At 40.8% G+C, this 19131-nt stretch overlaps 1 long non-coding RNA gene across 1 annotated transcript; it reads left to right on the top strand.

The window, feature by feature from the left end:
• The first annotated feature begins 1403 nt into the window (after positions 1–1403).
• Positions 1404–17418, top strand: LOC129409781 (uncharacterized). The gene is made up of 3 exons (XR_008632573.1): positions 1404–1975; positions 7677–7779; positions 14210–17418. It is a non-coding gene; the product is annotated as an uncharacterized LOC129409781 (long non-coding RNA).
• The last annotated feature ends 1713 nt before the right edge of the window (positions 17419–19131 follow it).

Genomic DNA, 19131 nt, shown 5'->3' on the forward strand with positions numbered 1-19131 from the left:
CAGTTCTGGTTTAGTCCTGGTTTCAGTTCTGGTTTTGGTCCTGGTTTAGTCCTATTTTAGTCCTGGTTCAGTTCTGGTTTAGTCCCATTTTAGCCCTGGTTCAGTTCTGGTTTAGTCCTGGTTCAGTTCTGGTTTAGTTCTGTTTTAGTTCTAGTTTAGTCCTGGTTCAGTTCTGGTTCAGTCCTGGTTTAGGTGGCAGGTGGGAGGGATTCATCTCATCAATGATGTTGTGAATCATGAATTTTGAGAATGATATGGCTTCCTCAAGTTTCTCAGAACTGTGAACCAGGACATGTTCTAGTACTGGAAGGAGACCTGTAAGTACAAGCACACTAAGGTTTGACTGTTTAAACTACATCAAGTTTGCACTAAAATCAACAATGACAATGTTATTCAAATGTCAAGTTTATTTGTTCAGTTCCACTTAAATACTTGTTGCCAGAACTTCCCTTGAACCACTAGAACACAGGTGTCAAACATGCGGCCCGGGGGCCAGATCCGGCCCTCCAACACCTTTAATCTGGCCCTAGGCTGATTTTCTACTAAAATATTTTAATTCTATTTTTTATTAAAATATTGTTAATTTTCTGTGGTGCTTATCATAGCGTCTCCAGTGCCTCTGTACGTGGCCCCTCCCACCAGAGCAACACAAATGAAGACTTGTCTCTTTCCAAACGCTCTTAAAGGACGATCGTTTTGACTGTTGACCATGACACCCTCATCAACAAAATGTGCAAAATGAGAAAAGTGGAGCCGAGTGCAGGATTTTCCAAGAAAAATTTACTTATTCCTATTTATACAAGTTAATGTTAAACAAGTTCATGTTAAAACATTGTGTTGAAATTGTATTTTTCTTAAAGTTTCAGGTTGTTCATAATATTATAATATTTTGTAAAAGAAAGAGTTCATCAATTAAAAAATATTTCTGTAATAGATTTGTGTTTCTCTGCACAAATATTTGAACTTATTGTTATTTTTGGGGTTTATATGACATGAGTTCTGATCCGGCCCCTTTAGGATCAAAATCGGTTGGATACGGCCCCCAGACCAAAATGAGTTTGACACCTCAGCACTAGAAGAAGCCCATGTACCACAGTTTGAGAAACCTTGCCCTGGACTTTGCATCTCCTCTGAGTTTGAAACAGATGGATGTGTCAAAAGTTCGAGACTGCTGTGTTACAAAATGACTTACATTGTCTAAACTCTAAACTTACTTTCAAAAATGTGACCTTTCCTAAACGGCTTGTCTTTTAGCATAATGGCAACTGACAGTGGAATTTGGTATTTGCAGGCCTCCACTTTGTGTGCCAATCAATAGGGAGGCGGGGCACCACTGTCCAAGTCTTCTACCAAAAAAAGAGAAAGAAAACTGCGTGAGACAAGCTTAGCAGAAGAAAAGAGAACGAGGGAGCAAGAGAGAGTGTGCGAGCCAGGGAGGACGGAGCAACCAAGCGAGGGGACAGCAGGAGGGAGCCACTCAAGTCCGACTCAATGGAATCAAAAACTGCGCAGTTACTTTTCCCACCGCAGCCTGTTCCCGCGCGAAACGGATGGGAGTTTCATCTTTTTGCGAAATGAAAACCCGCTAGGAAAGATGAGCCGTTGGATATCTGAGGAGGCTGGGACCAGAAGCGCTGTGCAATGATTTTCTGCGCGTTCTGACTGTGCAAAACCGTGCCCATCCGTCATGCCATGCCACAACCTCTCGAGTGGGCGTTTATCTAACCATGCCGCTGCCCTGTCCGTGTCTACCTGCTGCTGCTGCTGCTGCTGCTGCACTAGAGAGGAGAGCAGAGCAGAGCGCGTTTGGATGTCGTAGTTTGGGAATAACACTTCTTTTCATTTTGGCTTTGCTGCGTCATTCGTGGCACTTGCCGCACGGTACCGAGATGGAGAGCTCTGCGAATCCGGTTGTGGTGCGCCCTTTTCGGCCTCTCGCCACTTCACCAGCGCGATTCACGAGTGCGGACGGAAGGTAAGGGGAACACGTATGTGCGTATGTCACAGCAGCGGTGCCTCGACAGTGGATACATGTCAAATCTCCTTTTACAGCCCCGAGAACGACACGCGTGGAGCTACGTGTCCCTTGTGCGCCCATGATAACCTTGTCCATAAAACAGTACGCGTACAAAAATCGGATTTAGGTCAGCGTAACGTTTCTGATTGTGTTGAAAGTGCACAGCCTACAGCGCATCAAAGTTCGCATGGGTGGCATACTTAAGTTAGATTCTGCAGCTGTTTGATGCCGTACATCGCTGGTTCTTTTTACACGTAAGAAAAAACATCGTAGGTGTGGGTGATGTCATGTTTCACGGCCTGGAAGAGGGCAGTTTACGGGAAGGCAGGTCTGGTTTTAATCATGTCGCAATCGCCCTGTACTCATCTTGATCCGTAAATGAGTAAAAAGCCAATATTGCGTGGTGGTGCGTGAACGTACGTGGTGGGTGAGTGAGGAGAAGGCGTGCGATTTTCGCGGTATTTTAGAGAAACGGGGGAATAGTGAAATTGAGACTGTGTCGCAGTTTCTTTGGGATTGTCATGTGGTGAAGTTGTGGCGGGTTTTCTACCGTTTCCAGGAAGAGCGTTTGAATTTTCTTCCCCGAGATTTTTTTTTTTTCTGTCTCCACCCCTCTGCCGTGCACCTGTAGCGCAGCCCTTTGACACGAGAGGGCGCACTACGACAGTGAATCAAACCGCGTGCATTCAGTGGAGTTATAAAGATGACATTTTATTCTGATCTCTAGCATTTATTATCTATACGTGTGGATATGACTCAGATTGCAATAGTTTTGAATCATAGTTAATATTCACGATTTTACTGATTCATGTTATAATGATGTTGTTTCCTCATCACAAACAGACCTGGAGTTGTGTTTTGTTTCATTCACACACACAACCCTGCATTTTTAGGCTGAGTTCTTCTTCTCTCAAACAGAAAACACTGTTCTACCTTGTGATGTCATCATGTGGTATTACAGGAAGTGCTCCACTGTCTTTTGTAAACCCCATACACCTTCACTAGAATCGTTTGTATTGTTTCAGCTCTGTAATTGGTTTTCTCTAGCAACTGAATTAAAGGTAAAAGGAGCTGTTGACTTGAAAACTACCTCTTCATGACATCATAAGGTGGAACAGAGCATTTGGAGCTTTTGAGATGTAGACAGACTTAAGGCTGTGCAGTTAATCGAATTTTGATCACGATTTCGATTTGTGTGTTTGTTTTTAATTTGAAAGTTTTGAGTAAATTATTAATAACAAACTAGCAGCCTTCGTGATTTACTAATTGTGTCATTCAAATATCAGTTCAATTGCAATTAAAGGGACAGTCCAGAATTTTGGACATAAGACCTCATTTCCTAGTGAGCCAGAGTGTGGAGGCGTGTGGAGACACTTTTTGAAATATTCCATCCAGTCCTTGTATTTGCAGAGGTTGCAGAGTAGTGCATGTCAATGGTCATAGTTATCCTGCCACTAAAAACAGTCTGACCCACTCCACAAAACACCCGAAGCAAATCTATTATTACTCCAAACAATCTCCAAACTCATATAGTCGAGTTGAAACGATAGTAAGTGGTAAGTAGAAGTAAATAAGTATATTTATTTACTTATTTTTTAATATAGAGATATTATAGAATTGCTGGATATAGTTACTTATTTCATGCTCAAAGTATATTTTATTCATTTTATGTTTTATACATCGCAAAACGGCTCTAAGGTTCATATTTATAGCCTATATTTATTTTCAGTTTGAAAGTTTTGAGTATGTTATTAATAATAAAGTGTTTTGTTTTTGTTGAGAGAGAGAAATGCTGAATAAATGCATCATGGAACTAAAACAATAATCGTGATTTCAATACTGACCAAAATAATCATGATAATGATTTTTTTCCATAATTGAGCAGCTCTAGACAGACTAATAATAAAGAGTTACTCAAACATGTGAAACAAAACAACTCTAGATATGTTTTTGAGGTGGTAACTTAGACTTAGACTTTATTGATCCAGAAGGGAAATTATTTGGACACAGTAGCTCACACATCACAATGTAACATAATAATAAAGAGTAAAATATAAAAAGTAGTAAAAAAGATAGTGAGAAACTGGTGTCAAATAAGGCATGATTATATAAATGTGTATGTACAAGTCAAAATAAAATAGAAAAATAAGTACCGGCAATAAATAGGTATGTAACAATAACTGAAGTATCGTGATATTGTATAGTGAATACCGTGGGCCAACACTATATTGAATTACAAGTCTCTTTGCTTAAATTCATTGTTTTGGTGCAGCAATAGCTAAAAAAAATATATATATATATACGTATACCATGATCCTTTGTTCCATTACAGTGCAGATTACATCAAAAGTAATACAAATAATAATCACAATCACATTTTGTTCGTCTACAAAATATTGCAATATATATCGTACCGTGGGATGTATATTGTATACCGTATCGAGAGGTTTGAATATCATTACATCCCTAGTAATAAAAAAATCAACAATTACAATATTATAACATGGCTTAAAGCATACAAGAGTCTATATGGGACCTTTAAGTAGAGCCCGACCGATATGGATTTTGTTGTGGCCGATATGAAACCGATATAATGGAAGTTGGAGCTGCCGATATATTTAGTGATGTGAAAATTCACTGTAAATCTTGAATTGTTTAAAAAACTTAGGTTTGGCTCTAGTGGATTATAAATTGGGTTTATTTAGGCAACATTTATTGTTATTCTGACTCTTTACGTCATATTTACAGACAGTAGTTTGGCCTAATGGCATTTTTCATCACATTCTAGCTACTAGTGATGGGTGTTCCAGTTTTTTTTTTTTTGGAGAACCGGCTCTTTTGGCTCGGCTCACTAAAGCAGCTGGCTGTTTTGGCTCCCAAGCGACTCTTGAGATTGTTTTGTTGCAAGCAGGACTAAACCAAAACTGAACCAGGACTGAAAAAGGACTAAACCAGGACTAAAACAGATTTAAACCATGTGTAAAACAGGACTAAACCAAAACTGGACCAGGACTGAGTGTCGGGACTCGGTCTCTCCCTCACTCAAGCCCAAGATTAGTCCTGGTTTATTAATTTTATGCTGAACTGCCCCAAATATATACTTTTTTTTAATCCTATGCACACACAGATTTCTGAAAGTTTCGTTTTCAGCCGCTGCTGCTGTCAAACTACGGGTCTACATGCGGCTTGAAGAGAAAATGTGAGAAAAAGAGAAAATACGGCTCCCAATAAGAAACATGCTCCCGTTGTTCGCTTCAAAGAGCCGGCTCTAAGAGCCACTTCGATCGCGACAGACCCATAACTCCTAGCTAGTAAAGAAACTACCGCTATTAGCCTTTAGCCATAAAAACCTGCGCGCCGCGGTAATTAATTATATGCATAAATGTGGATCATTCACACGTCTATTCACAGCTCATTTACATATCAGTGCTGGTCCAGTAACAAATATACGGCCAATATAGTCACTTTACAATAGGCCAATAGAAAACAGCTTGTTTATGTGCGGGAGCTACAGCAGCTTATCGCTAATAACAAATAGCCAAAACTAGCTTCAAAGTCGATGTATTTCCAACACTCAGTGCTCACACAGGCTCCTCCTCACATCACAAGTCTGCACTAATAAAAGTCCTTTCAATCCAGACTCAAACCGACTGTCCGTAAAAAGAATATAATCTCAGTGTTGCGCACGGCTGCGGGTGTAAACAGTAGCACGTAAGTGAAGTGACGTGACTCTGGGGGTGTGTTCATTGACAGTACGGACACAGACAAATTGTCAGACATTTATCTGTCTGTAAATTGGATTAAATGTACATAATGTAGAGAGTCTAAGCTTTATAACGAGGTATAACATGCCCACGTGAAATATCGGCCGATAGCCGATATGTCTCCAGGTGCCCATTTCGGCCAATAATATCGGTCAGCCGATATATCGGTCAGGCTCTACCTTTAAGTAACAACAGCAACAACTGAATTGATTTTAAAGCGCTCTGACTTTTCTGCTGGAGGGTGACTGCGTGACTGAGGAAATATTGTATTGATTGGCAAGATAGTTTAGCAAGTTTAATATCTTCACGGACAAAAGCAGGTGATACCACTATAAACCAGGTCAGATCCACAGAGAGGTAAACCCACTCACAGGAGGGCTGCAAGATGAATCATAATTGAAATCCCAGTTTAAATGGAAGCAACTGCTGTAGTTTTTAAAGCGCCGTCATTTCTAAGCTATAGGGTAGCAGTTTTTATGCAGAATAAGACAGGAGATTTTTGTTGTTAAGGAAATGATTGTACTTGCAGCCTTTGTGATTTGCTGATTGTGTCATTCACATTTCAGTTCTGTTGCAATTAAGGGAATTTTGGACATAGGGCCTTATTTCCTAGTGAGTCAGAGTGTTGGAGACGTGCGGAGACACTTTTTAAAATATTTCATCCAGTCCTTGTATTTGCAGAGGTCGCTGGTGCTAGGCTAGTGCATGTCAATGATCATAGTTATCCTGCCACTAAAACAGTCTTACCCACTCCACAAAGCACCAGAAGCAAATCTATTATTACACCAGACTGTCGATGTGAATGTCTGTGTCAGTAGAATAATTTTAGAAGTAAAATGAACCTTGCATTTGAAGGATTTATGTCTGAGCAGTAGCAGCGAGTTGTACTTTCTGATAGAAGATATCTGTTATGGCTGAAGCAATGGAGGGACCCAAAAATGGACAGCAGACCAGATAAAAATGAAAGGGAGAATTTAGTTTACAAAATGCAAAGCAGGGCTGGAGCAGGGCTGGGTTTCAGGCAGGAGATGACAAGGAACACTGGAGACCAAAAGCGCAGGTAAGTCAAAAACTCGAAGAAAGGTAAGTAGGAAAACGTGGTAACAAGGAGCCAAGAGGTTCACCGTGCGTAGGACGAAAACGATGTGGCAGAGTCTGGCAGGAGAGCTGGGCCTTTGTAGCAGGCTTGATTGCAGATGGGGTGCAGGTGCTCCACCACCCACGTCCTCACACAGAAGACTCAGGACAGGCAGGGGCGTGACAATATCACCTAGCACCTATCTTACCTGCAAAGTAAAATTCCGCTGCTGAGAAAATAGTCCCTTAACATGCGACTATTCATGCGATGCAAGGTTAGTTTTATTTCAGACATTATTCTATCAACACAGACATTCACATGGACAGTCTGGTGTAATAATAGATTTGCTTCAGGTGTTTTGTGGAGTGGGTAAGACTATTTTTAGTGGCAGGCTAACAGTGGCCATTGACATTCACTAGCCTAGCACCAGCGACCTCTGCATATACAAGGACTGGATGGAATATTTAGAAAGTGTCTCCACACATCTCCAACTCTCTTGCTCACTAGGAAATGAGGTCTTATATCCAAAATTTCTGGACTGTCTTATTAATTTTGCAGCCCTAGTTACTAGTATTGAATTTTAAAAATACTGTTCATTCCTTCTAGATAGTAGGTTTGTTCTTGAATGATTGTGTATTGTTCTTTTGTAAATACATGGATACAGCAGTATAGCCCCTCCACCCGTTAGTGACAGGAACATTGTGAAAATGATTGGAAAACTAAATCTGAAATATTTGAAATTGAAATGTGGTGGACAAGTGGCTCTTGGGGTTTGAACTCAATTGTGATCTCCTAATGCCTTTTGTTGTGTTCACAGAGAGGCAGAGAGGAAAGGGCAGATATTTGAAGAACCACCAGCTCCAGACTAGAATCAACCCGCTTCTGCATCTTGTCAGCAGCAGCGCTTCCATGGCAACAAGGTGAGTACGAGTCGACTGTAGTGAAGAAGAGCACTCATCCCGTATTCATACTATGCAGTGACAACATGCTGGGGGTGTTCTACATGTATCTCTATGGTGCAATGTTCAGCAGTTACCATGGTGGCACAATGCACACAAAAGGTCCTCTGATCCTCCTCATACTCTGCTTTGAAACACTGTTCCACATTATGATGTCATGTCATAATACAGGAAGTCCTCCACTGTGTTTTAAACTCCATACACCTTCAATCATTCAATCAATCATTTTAGCACTGGGAGATATTGCCAAAAAATAAAAGCTTGATTTATTCATGTTTATTTCACCCTGGATGATTAAAATTCAAAATTTTATTGAAATTGCAAACTGTCTTCAGTTACATTTGTTACAGTTACAATAACCCTGCTTTGCAAATAAGAAATCAGTAGTAAACTTCATAATAGTCCTTGATTTCATGATTTAACTATTTTTCAAAATCTCGATTATTAAAAACTAGAGATGTAACAATAACTGAAATATCATGATATCGTATCATCAAAGCTCTCACAATAATATCGTGGGCTGTCACAGTATATCGAATTACAGGTTCCTTTGCTTTAATGCAGGTTTTATAGAAGCAACAGCTTATAAACATAGGGAATTACACATCCCATGATTCATTTCAGTGCAAATAACACGAAGAGATATGTTTTTTACTTGAATTCTTGGGATTATGATGGAAATAATTCTCACCAAAATCTTGTCAAGGTATATTAAAAGCAAAAAACTTTCCTATTTATAATTATTTTAGCCTTTCCAAAATATCTCAATAAATATTGTATTGTGAGATGCATATTGTGATAATATCGTACCGAGTAGGGATGTAACAATAACCAAAATATTGTAATATCGTATCGTCAAAGTTCTCACAGTAATATCGTTGACCATCACAATATATGAAATTACGAGTCTCTTTGCTTAAATAAAGAGTTATGGAGCAGCAAAAAAGACACCGGGAGCTACATAGACTATGATCCTTTGCTCCGTTTCAGTGTAGACTACAAGAAGAAATAACACTTCTAAGCACTTTCAAGTCTTAGTTCTTAGCTCACAATAAATATCGTACTGTGAGATGTATATCGTGAAAATATTGTAGCGAGTGATTTGGATATTGTTACATCCCTAATCGTGAGCCTCCCCATCATATCGTGAGCTTTTCTTTGATATTGCAATAAATGTCGTATCGTGAGGTTCATACCGTGACGATATCGTATCGCGAGACTTGGTTATCGTGACACTCCTCGTACTGAGAGATTTGGATATTGTTACATCCCTATTAAGAACCTGAATTAATCACATTAATACGATTCATTGCTCAACTCTTAAATCATTTGAATCATTTCAGTCCTGGAGTTGCCACTCTACTGAACTAAACCTAAAACGAAGCTGTTAACTTGAAAACTATCTCTGCATGACATCACAAAGTGGAACAGAGCATTTTGTGCTTTGGAGATGTAGACAGACTAACAATAAAGACAAACATGTGTGAATGAAACAGAACACAATCCCAGGTCTGTTTTTGAGGACACCTGGAGTCTCCTCAAAAACATGAAAATGAAATGAATGTAATATAGGACATTTAAGTTACGCTTACTTGAGTAGTAGTTTTCCCTAGTACTTTTTTGCTCTTACTTGAGTAATGCCTTGGCCCACTGTTTTGTACTTCTACTTGAGGAATATTATTTGGAAGTAATGTTACTTGAGTACAATTTGTAGCTGGAAGACTAACCCAAAAGTGATATGTTTAGAGAAAGTTGATACTCCAAAAAGTTCAGTTCGTTCTCATTGTTACTAGAAAGATTTCTTCTCTCCTCCACTCCCCTCCTCCTGTTTGGGCTGATCTACTCCTCCTCCTCTCTCGTGCCCTCTGACTCCTGTGACCCCGGGCCCCTCTCCAGTCTTTGTGTGAGGGGCCAGCTCAGTGAGGCCCTCGGAGCTGCTTTCCATCTTCCAACCTACTGCAGATAAACCCACTGATATGACCAGTGTTGTTCTACTTTACTTGTATTGGTTTATTCAAAGATTTCCTAATATTTGTCAACCGTTATTGGCTCTTAAGATTCCAATATATTTTGTTAGAGGCAAACATCTGACTAAAGGAAATACATAAAGTTTTAAATCACAGTTCATTACATTTTAGTGCAGCAGTGACTTCTGTCCGTCAGAAGGGGGCGATGTACTAAATGTGGCTTCAAATGGTTTGTAGTGAAACAGGAGTGGAGCAGAAATCATTGCTATATAGATTTTTATATTTTTCTAATGGCAGTAATTGAGTTTTGAGTCCTATAATCTGGGGAGAATCAAAATTGTTGCTTATTGAGTCTCTGAATGTTGTCAGATCTTATTGAGCCGTCAGATAAAAAATATCTAATTGTGATTTTTTTTTTTTTGATTTGAGATTTTTAAATTTTTTTTTTGGATCATGTTTAAAGTTCACATTTTAAACTCATCCAGGAGAATTGACTAAAAAACTGAAATATGAACTAGTGTTGTCATGATACTAAAATTTCAAGCTTGATGTAAGGAATAGACTTGATACTAGGGGTGTGCAAAAATATTGAAATATCGATAATACGTATAATTAAATTTAATGATACAATTTCGATATCTTGGGCGGCTGTATCGATATAACGCCAAGAGTATTTTTAGGTATATTTTACAAAATTATTTTGTGTAAGAGCTACAATTGTGTTGACATTTTAACTGTTTTGGGTAAAATGGGTGTTTTTCATATTAACTTTGAATAAACTTAGTGGACTTAGACTTTTAGTAACACAGACATGATTTAGTCTTTGTTTTTCACTGAACCGTATCAAATCGATATTATATTAAAATATATCGTATCAAATCATATTGAATCGAAAGTGCACTGTACCGAAAAGCGTATCGTATTACAGCTTATGTATCGAGGAATGTATCGTATCGGCAACTTCTTAAAGATACCCAGCCCTACTTGATACTGATTTCAATGCCATGATGATATAAAAAAAATAGCAGGGGTGTCAAATTATTACGTTAATTGCGATTAATTAATTACAGTTATATTTAGCGTGTTTTTTAATCGCGTTAATCAAATTTTTAATCTCTAACAAATCCCATAAAATGGGGATGTTGGCTTTCTTAAACTCTATTGAACACTGAGAAGCGGAAAGAAATTGTCTAAAATGTGTGCGAGATTAGATCACATCTGCAAGTTTAGTCTGCTTAAAATGTTTTAATAATCTGTTAAAGTTTGTTAAACTTTAAAATAAATGACTTTATAAAGTCACTTTTTTCTTTTGATCTGCCACAATAATATAATAATGATTTTAAAAGAAAATACCTCAAGTTGGGGCTTTTCTCAGCAACTTTTAGGTGAGATTAAAAAAATAGATTAATGAGATCAATTAATTACATATAAAAATTAATTAATCTAACAATTGTTTAATCTCTTGACAGCACTAAAAAATAGTAGTCCCGTATATTCCGGACTATAAGTCGCACCAGTCCAAAAATGCACAATGAAGAAGAAAAAACATATATAAATCACACCGGACTATAAGTCGCACTTTTTGGGGAAATGTATTTTATAAAATCAGAGACCAGGAACCGACATTTCATCTTAAAAGGCAAGTTCTAGTAATAACAGAATAGAGAACAGACTGAATAGGCGTTAATGTGTTAAGGTAACATATGAACAGTTATTCAAATAATTATAGCATAAACAATATAAGTTTACCAAACTCAGGATCTCACTCCAAATCACTGAATCCATTGAATTCTTCATCCTCTGTGTCACTTCTGCGCGACCTGCGGAGACAAATCATAGATCCATGATGTAAACGGAGCGCCACTTCCTCTTCTGTGTGGCTGTCGTCAGACTCAGCATCAGTTCCACTTAGAATTATTTCGACATTTCTAAATCCCCACAGGATGGTTTCAGTTTTCATTGAAGTTCAGGCTTTGTCGATGCATTCAGTGACTTCCAGGAAAGCTGCATGACGCACCCGCCCGGTTGCTGTGTTCTCCATCCCCGCTTTTCGCCAGTCCCTCACAAGTTTCTCGCTCACTCCAAACTTTTTCTCTGCTGCCCGATTATCGTTTTCGGCTGCATATTTCACTATTTGCAGGGGAACAACGGCTTTTTCTACAGGAGGCATGCGCAGTAGAGTGCGACGTGACAGTGGTACAGGACTAATAGCAGATCCATGAGTAATAGTAGTACTAGATACTAACACACAAGACTAGAGCGCCCTCTCGCAGCTGTCAGTCTGAACATTTGAATATATAAGTCTCACTGGAGTATAAGTCGCAGGAAACGCCCAAACCATGAAAAAATGACTTATAGTTCGAAAAATATGGTACATTCTTTTCTATTCCCATGTGGTCTTACATGTGTCCAGGTAGGTTCCACAGTGGTGTACTAGTCTATGTGCTCTTATACTTGTTCTGACACAGCTCAGGATCATTCTAAAGACATTCACGAAAGCTTCATTTCTGTCCTGTCAGTGGAACTTTTTAGTACCGATACCTGCTCAAATGAGTATCAATACCAGTTTTTGAATTGATTAGAATCTGATTTTTGATACTTTGGAAACCCTACCTCTGAATCTCCATGCTGTTTTCAGTGGAGGGCTGGTTTACATCTATTGTCCTCCTTCAGACACTGTGTCTTTATTGAGAGGAAGCTTCACTAACCAAGTTACAGGCAGATATGTGTGTGTCTGTGTGTGTCTGTGTGCGTCTGTGTGTGTGTGTGTGTGTGTGTGTGTGTGTGTGTGTGTGTGTCTGTGTGTGCGTGCGTGTGTGTTTGCGTGCTCGTGAGTGTGCACGTCCAGGGCTGTGGCTCTAACTCAATCACATGAGACACAGCAGCACATGCTCTGGGCCTGAACATGACGAACACCAGAGGCTCCTACATTCTCTATATGTCCTCTGTCCTGTTTCCTACCTCCTCTCTTTTGTCCCTACCTCCTCTTTCCTGTCTCCTACCTCCTCTTTTTCTCCTCTATCCTGTCCTATACCCTACTTCTTTTGTTTAGTGGTCTCGTACCTCTGATATCATTCCTCCTCTGCCCTGCTTCCTCTCTTTTCTGCTATGTCCTGTTTCCTACCTCCTCTGTCCTGTCTCATACGTCCTCTGCCTTGTCTCCTTCCTCCTACCTTCTATGTCAGATCACTTACCTTCTCAGTCCTGCCTTCTACTTCTTTTGTCTCACCTCGTTTTCTGTCTTCTAACTCCTCTTTTTTATCTCCTACTTCCACACTCCTTCCTCCTCTGTCCTGCTTCCTATCTCCTCTGTCTTGTCCCCTACCTCCTCTGTCTTGTCCCCTACCTCCTCTGTCTTGTCCCCTATCTCCTCTGTCTTGTCCCCTACCTCCTCTGTCTTGTCCCCTATCTCCTCTGTCCTGTCTCTTATCTCCTCTGTCCTGTCTCCTATCTCCTCTGTCTTGTCTCCTATCTCCTCTGTCCTGTCTCCTACCTCCTCTGTTCTGTCTCCTACCTCCTCTATCTTGTCTCCTTCCTCATCTGTCTTGTCTCCTACCTCCTCTGTCCCGTCTCCTACTTCTTACCTCATCTGTCTTGTCTCCTGCCTCCTCTGTCTTGTCTCCTACCTCCTGTGTCTTGTCTCCTACCTCCTCTATCATGTCTCCTACCTCCTGTCTTGTCCTCTATCCTCTCTTTTCCTTCTCCTGCTTCCTACCTCCTCTATCTTGTCTCCTGCCTCCTCTGTCTTGTCTCCTTCCTTCTCTGTCCTGTCTCCTACCTCCTCTGTCTTGTCCCCTATCTAGTCTGTCCCTTCTCCTACTTCCTACCTCCTCTGTCTTGTCTCCTACCTCCTCTCTTTTGTCCCCTACCTTCTCTGCTCCTTCTCCTGCTTCCTACCTCCTCTGTTTTGTCTCCTACCTCCTCTTTCTTGTCTCCTTCTTCTTCCCTCCTCTGTCCTGTCTCCTACCTCCTCTGTCTTGTTTCCTGCCTCCTCTGTCTTGTCTCCTCCCTCCGCTGTCTTGTCTCCTCCCTCCTCTGTCTTGTCTCCTCCCTCCTCTGTCTTGTCTCCTACCTCCTCTGTCTTGTCCCCTTCTCCCTGACCCCTCCTCCTAGTCCCCTACCTCCTCTGTATTGCCTCCTACCTCCTTTCCCCAAGTCCTCACATCCTGTCTCCCACATCCCCTCATATGTCTTGTCTTCAGCCTACTCCTTCCTGTATCTTAACTCCTCCCATGTTTCCTCTGCGCTGTGTCAGTTACCTCACATGCTGTCTCCTTCAGTCTCCTTCCTCCTCTACCTCCCATCCCACCAGCATCTTGTCCTCATCATCTTAACATGTTTTGATCCTTTGTTCATATCCTTCCTACTTTCTCCCACAATTCTGTCCTCCCTTCTACCTCATTGTTCTTTTTTCTCTTATGTAGGAAAGAGAAGATATTGTGTTTTATGAATATGGGAAGGAGTGAGATCACAGCTTTAATAGTCTTCACAGCTACTGACTAGAACATCGCTGTCGGCCTTCAGTCTCCAGTACGTTTTGTTTTTGGCCGACCTGTATGGAGATAGGTTAGTGTCATTCTCATCAAATAAATATCACGACAATCACAAATACATTTCTTCTTCTCTACCTCCTCTGTCCTGTCTCCTACCTCCTCTGTCCTGTCTCCTACCTCCTCTGTCCTGTCTCCTGCCTCCTCTGTCCTGTCTTCTACCTCCTCTGTCCTGTCTCCTACCTCCTCTGTCCTGTCTTCTACCTCCTCTGTCCTGTCTCCTACCTCCTCTGTCCTGTCTCCTACCTCCTCTGTCCCATCTCCTGCCTCCTCTGTCCTGTCTTCTACCTTCTCTGTCCTGTCTTCTACCTCCTCTGTTCTGTCTCCTGTCTCCTCTGTCCTGTCTCCTACCTCCTCTGTCCTGTCTCCCAACTCCTCTGTTCTGTCTCCTGTCTCCTCTGTCCCGTCTTCTGCCTCCTCTGTCCTGTCTCTTACCTTCTCTGTTCCTTGTGTCCTGCCTCCTCTGCCCTGTCTCCTACCTCCCCCCTTTTTTCCTGTGTCTTACCTCGCCTCTCTTGTCTCCTACCTCCTCTGTCCTGTCTCCTACCTCCTCTGTCTTGTGTCCTACCTCCTCTGTCTTGTGTCCTACCTCCCCTGTCTTGTCTCCTACCTCCTCTGTCGTGTCTCCTACCTCCTCTGTCATGTCTCCTACCTCCTCTGTCTGTCTCCTACCTCCTCTGTCCTGTCTACTACCTCCTCTGTCCTGTCTCCCACCTCCTCTGTCCTGTGTCCTACCTCCTCAGTTCTGTGTCCTACCTCCTCAGTTCTGTGTCCTACCTCCTCAGTTCTGTGTCCTACCTCCTCTGTCCTGTCTCCTACCTCCTCTGTCCTGTCTCCTACCTCCTCAGTTCTATGTCCTACCTCCTCAGTTCTATGTCCTACCTCCTCTGTTCTGTCTCCTGCCTCCTCTGTTCTGTCTCCTACCTCCTCTGTCCTGTCTCCTACCTCCTCAGTTCTATGTCCTACCTCCTCAGTTCTATGTCCTACCTCCTCAGTTCTATGTCCTACCTCCTCTGTTCTGTCTCCTGCCTCCTCTGTCCTGTCTCCTGCCTCCTTTTTCGTGTCTCCTACCTCCTCTGTCTTGTCTCCTACCTCCTCTTTCGTGTCTTCTACCTCCTCTGTCCTGTCTCCTACCTCCTCTCTTTTTTCCTGCATCTTACCTCTCCTCTCTTGTCTCCTACCACCTCTGTCTTTTCTCCTACCTCCTCTTTCCTGTCTCCTGCCTCCTCTGCCTTGTCTCTTTCTTCCTCAGTCCTGTCTCCTCTGCCTTGCCTCCTCCTTCCTCTGTCCTGTCTCCTGCCTCCTCTGTCCTGTCTCCTCTACACCACCTCGTTCCTCCTTGCTCACACTTCTTCTTTACGTCATCTCTCGTTGCCTTCTCACAACTCCTCCTTCCTGTCATGTTTCTTGCATCTGTTCTGATCTCCTTTCTCCTCTCTACTATTTCCTAAATCCTCTCAAACACCTCCTCTTCCTTGTCTCCTACCTCACCCTGTTTCCTACATCCTCAGACATGCCTTTAGATTCTGCGTCCTAGCTCTCAAATACCTCTTACGTTCACCGGATGACTGAGCTCAGAGTTGATTGTGTTTGTTCTAATAGACAAATTCCACTCTTCAATAGGGACTTACGCAGATTATCTAACTCCGTTCTTAACAAGTTATGGAACATTTTTAAAGGGATTATATTATGCAATTTTTAAAATCTGTGTTCTAATGTTTTCTCATCACAAACAGACCTTGAGTTGTGTTTTGTTTCATTCACATGTTTAACACACAAACTCTGCAGATTTAGGTGGAGTTCATCTCTCAAACAGAAAAAAAAACCTCCCTTCCACCTTGTGATGTCATGTGGTAATAAAAGAAAAGGTCCATTGTGTTTTTAAACTCCATACACCTTCACTAAAATCGCTTGGATCATTGCAGACCTGGAATTGGCCATTTCTAGTGTGCAAAAGAGTAGCTGTTTACTCGAATACTACCACTACATGACATCACAAGGTGGAACAGAGCATTTTGAGCTTCGGAGATGTAGCCAGAATAACAAATGGTTACTCAGACGTGTAAATGAAACAAAACGCAACTCCAGGTCTTATTTTGAGGAGCTGACAACATTATAACATGGCCTAAAGTAGACCTGTCACGATAACACATTTTGAAACACGATATATATCGCTACAGAGAGGTATCGTGATAAACAATAATATTTAATATAGGATAATCCCAGTAAACCAGTTTTTAAATAGCATAATCTTAAAAAGCATGAGCTCCAACAGAACAGAACAGAATTAAGTGAAAAATAGCAAGTTATTTGTTCAAGTGTCTACAACTCAAATCTTTTCTTATTATATAAAAATGCCGATAAAATCTCCTCACTGTTGCAAAAAAAAAAAAAAAAAAAAAAAAGGACCCATGTTAAATATTGTATTGAATGATATGTCAGTATTGTAATTATCGTGACAGGTATATCTCTAAGCTCACAAGAGTCAATTTTGCCTAACATAGAACTTTAGAATTAAGGCTGTGTAATTAATTTAATTTTTTCACGATTTGTGTGTCAAAAAATCACCAAACTCATATAATCAAGTTGAAACGATAAAGCTTAACAAAGTTTATTTTGGGTATAAATAAGTATATTTATTTTATGTTTTAGATATAGAGATTGTAGAACAGCTGGATATATAGTTTATTTTGGATATGTTTGTTTTTCTATTTACAAAGTATATTTTATTCATTTTATGTTTTATACATTGCAAAACTGCTCTAAGGTACATTGCACATTTGTAGTGGGGATGTAACAATATCTAAATCTCTCAGTACAATATTATCACGATATGCATCTCATGCTACGATATTTATTGCAAGATTTTGGAGAGGCTAATTAGATAGGACACGTTTCTGCTTTTAAAATACTTTGACAAGATTTTGGTGTGAATTATTACCATCATAATCCCAAGAATTTCACTAAAAAACACATTCTCTTCACTGAAGTGAATCATGGGATATGTAGTTCCCTATGTTTATAAGCTGTTTCTTCTATAAAACCTGCATTTAAGCAAAGGAACCTGTAATTCAATATATTGTGACAGCCCACGATATTATTGTGAGACTTTTGACGATACGATATCATGATATTTTGGTTATTGTTACATCCCTAATTTGTTGCCTATTTATTTTCAATTTGAAAGTTTTGTGTAAATTATCAATAACAAAGTGGGGGGGTTTTGAGAGAGAAAAATGCTGAATAAATGCATCATGTAACAAAAAAATTATTGCTTGAATAATCATGATTTCAAAATTGACCAAATAATAATCGTGATAATAGTTTTTTCCATAATCGAGCAGCTCTACTTTGGATTATTTGCGTTTTAACTGCGTTTCATCTTTCAGCTCTTCTCTACTGTGCTTCCTATAGCCTAGTTCTGAAGGATGTAGCGTTGCTTTGAGCTCCTCCTGTTGTTGAGAGAATATGTTAAACCGGAGCTATACCCAGTTACTGTACGTAGCCCACATGTGCGCTCTGCTATTCCACCCCCCCGACCAGGGCCTGTGTTGCCATGGAGAAGCTCAGATTGAAAATGCTAAGCTGAACTTCCAGGATTGGCCCGGGAGCCGCACACAAGACGATGATGCGCGCGGCGTGTCGTCCAATCGGCTGCCGGCGCCTGCATGCTGTTGCTAAGGGGAGTAGCTTGGACCGGAGTCAGCTGGGTTTCCTCTCTCTCCGTGTTCTCCCCGTGCGTGCGGTGCTCGCTCGCCCGCTCCGCTTTGCCCTCGATGACACTGGCCCCCCCCGTCTGCGTCTCTCCCACATTTTTGCTCCGGGACACGTGCGGAAGGGGAAGGAGCACATGCTGAAAACTTGTTCTGAATATTTCATGCAGTTTTTGAGTGCGAAGGGGCTGGGGTTGTGTGTTCAGAGCACACACCAGAACTACTGCAGTTTATACCAGTATGTCAGATATGTCAAATGTAACCGTGAACTCTCATCTTCTCGTGTTGTCACAAGAAAATTTGACACTAATCGATATTAAAACTAGTATCGAAACTAGATCCTCATTTGAGCAGGTATCGGTGCTGAAAAAGTCCCATTCTCAGGACAGAAATTACGCTTTCCTCAATCACTTTAGAATGAACTTGAGCTGTATTAAAACATGTATAAGAGCACATAGACTAGTATACGCCCACGGACCACTATAGAACCTACCTGGACACATATAAGGTTACATGGAAATATGGTAAAAGAAAGTACTATCATTTAATGTGGAAAATCGCATTCTATTGTCTGATCTCATCATGGCATCCCAATTGGTATTATGGTGGCAACACTAGATAGGACTAGATTGATATTCTTTTATTCTTTAAGTAATAGTTTATTGGCACATTTTTGTCCTTTGTCTTAATCTCTTTGTGTCTACATGCTGACGTTTAGACCTGGTTTATGCAGAGGTGCGTGCAGTAGTAAATGCTGTTCTCAATAGTACTAGTACCGTATTTTTTGGACTATAAGGCGCACTTAAAATCCTTTAATTTTCTTAAAAATCGATGGTGCGCCTTATGTATTAATTCTGGTTGTGCTTACTGATCTCGAAGCTAAGCAACGAAGCCGCACCACTTGATGGATTGTTGGCCACCGTAGTCAGGAGCTTCACAGAGAAAAAGACGTAGTATAGTTCTGCGGCAACTCAACGCACACTGTCGCCGTCGCCTTGTCACCTTTGTCACAGAAAGAACACATATATTTCACTGAGTTGTGTCCATTTAGTCCGACAGAAGCTGAACCGCATCAGCGCACAA

This window comes from Boleophthalmus pectinirostris, unplaced genomic scaffold, assembly GCF_026225935.1.
Source record: "Boleophthalmus pectinirostris isolate CB_2022bp ecotype Guang Dong unplaced genomic scaffold, ASM2622593v1 HiC_scaffold_20, whole genome shotgun sequence".
NCBI lineage: Eukaryota > Metazoa > Chordata > Actinopteri > Gobiiformes > Gobiidae > Boleophthalmus > Boleophthalmus pectinirostris.